Genomic DNA, 2,526 nt, shown 5'->3' on the forward strand with positions numbered 1-2,526 from the left:
ATTTGGCTAAATCCCACTTAATGTAAGTCATCTTCAATTTTCCATCCCATTTATTTTTCTCCTAGATTCAAATGAATCAAAGAATATATGGTACAATATACTTCTCTGAAATGAAAGAACTTATGCACTGCTTATTTTGAATGTAAGATTGCTGTGCCTAAGAGTACACAAAAATAACAAGAAGAGTTGTTCAGTGTTTGCTACTGTCAGCACTCGACCACAGATACCCCATCTGGTGCAGTCTGATATGGATAATAACGGTGGAGTGTTCTTGCTGTCTTGACTGTAGTCATTACTGTGATGTTATTTTAGGACTAAGTAGTGTTTGCCCATTGGACCATAAAAGTGTGTCATGTAAATACAGGTTTTAGAACACACAATAGTCTGTCCATGTGTAGAAATATGCGCAGAAAAACACCTCATAAAATGCTTTTTAATAGTATTTGTTGGGCATGTGAAGTAATTCCTTTTCAAAGTGAAATCGCTTGGAAAAAAGGGGGCTCCTCTTTTCAAAGACCCCGTAAGTAATTATGCTGCATTATACATCATTCATATGTCAATGCAAATTTTGTTTTTAAATGGAAGGAGTTTTGAATGACACAGTACCAAGCAAATGTCCAACATTAACCAAACCTTTTATTTATTTATTTATTCTCACCTGACTTGCTCTTTGAAATTGAATTGGGGGTAGGGGGTTAGTATTTATGTCGCCAGCAACCTCATATTTGACACACCATCCTAGAATTAAATTCTGAACACCAAAATATCTCACAGGAAAGAAATTACAAATGACAACAACCTTCAAAAATATCCTTAACTACAATTGAGGCACTTTGCTCAGTAGGTATTATACTTACGTTGACAGTAAAAACTAAAATGGGAAATCTAAAGGGCCAAAATAGTATTTAGAAATTCTATACTTTGAATCATACATAGAGTTGTATACTTAGAAGTGTTGTGATTATGTTGCTGGAAGTATATACTGTGTTGAGCTTTTTCCTCCATCCCTTAACAATGATGAACATTTTCTTATTGAGATCAATTTATAATAATGACAGTTAGAGAGTAAAATTTATAGTTATATAAAATGAAACTGTCCAGATTGGACGGAGTGACTTGATGATACACAGAACAATCAGAGTTATTAAAATGGTGGGTCGCCTGTAGACCCTCAGATGCTTCTCAAAACAAATCATCTTGACAGGAAGAAAATCTTACAAAATGAAGCTTATGTGCCTTCTGCTATTTACAGACATGTTAAACTCGAGGAACAACTCTAGAGAATTATTGGAATGTGATTCTTCAAAAATAAAATGCCAAATATTTGCAAATGCTGTATTCTACTCAGATTTTATTTAATTCCAATATTTTAAGAAATGTGCGTGAGAGATATAGACAGATGATAGACGATAGATAGATAAAAAATAGATTAACAGATAGACAGGACGTTTTGCTTTTTTCCGAATTCCCTCCATCATTTATTCTTTTTTAACGTTTTACTTATTTTTGAGACAGGGAGAGACGGAGCATGAACAGGGGAGGGTCAGAGAGAGGGAGACACAGAATCTGAAACAGGCTCCAGGCTCTAGCTGTCAGCACAGAGCCCGACGTGGGGCTCGAACTCAGGGACTGTGAGATCATGACCTGAGCTGAAGTTTAACCAACTGAGCCACCCAGGCGCCCCTGTCTCCATCATTTAAAAGATAGTTAAACCTATTCTAGTAAGAGTCAGTTTTACATTTGACTTCATTAACAAATATTTAGGTCAAACCAGCAACAGCTTCAAATTCATTCCTCAGTTCTCTTCTGTAAGTTTCTAAATTGAAAAGAAAAAGGGATAAAAATATCATTTTATCTGTGCAGTGACATATTCCTAGTTTTAAGAAACATTGACCAGTTTCATCCATTTGTATAAAATGCCTAAATTTTCAGTTCTTTGACACTGCCACACAAGAAAATATCAATATAAGAATTTGACCTGAGACCTTTTCAATAATATGATAGTTTACATGTCTCTGAATGGATCTTCCATTAAAGAAAAATAGCAACCAGTGAGAGCAGAGATGGTGAATTCTAAAGCAAGACTGTTGTGCTCACTTTGGCAGCACATATACCGAAATTGGAAAGATGCAGAAATTAGCATGGCCCCTGCGCAAGGGTGACACTCTAAAGCAAGGCTGTCACATTGAATTTTCAGGCTGCAGGGTACTGCCTGTGCATCCTTAGACAAGTTAAGTAATGACCTGTGGTTGAGTTTCCTCATCTCTAAATGGTGATAATAAGAGTCACTTCCTCATAGGATTTTACAAGGGTTAAATGCTTTAATATGCATGAAGACTTTAAAACAGTGTCCCACGTATAGTAACACTGTGTAAGATTTACCTATTTTTGAAAATATCTTTAAGATTCTTTCTTCACTTGAAGAATAACTGTATGAGCCTTGACTAGAGCTATAATCTGTTCCTTGGGTATTCGTTATGGGTACCGCAGTAAGTAACCTCAGGCAACCTGACGTTTAGATGCGAA

The 2,526-nt window shown here is 35.9% G+C and overlaps 1 non-coding gene across 1 annotated transcript; it reads left to right on the forward strand.

The window, feature by feature from the left end:
* The first annotated feature begins 2,089 nt into the window (after nt 1-2,089).
* LOC123600179 lies at nt 2,090-2,193 on the forward strand. The gene has a single exon (XR_006713553.1). It is a non-coding gene; the product is annotated as a U6 spliceosomal RNA (small nuclear RNA).
* The last annotated feature ends 333 nt before the right edge of the window (nt 2,194-2,526 follow it).

Source organism: Leopardus geoffroyi, chromosome C1 (assembly GCF_018350155.1).
Source record: "Leopardus geoffroyi isolate Oge1 chromosome C1, O.geoffroyi_Oge1_pat1.0, whole genome shotgun sequence".
NCBI lineage: Eukaryota > Metazoa > Chordata > Mammalia > Carnivora > Felidae > Leopardus > Leopardus geoffroyi.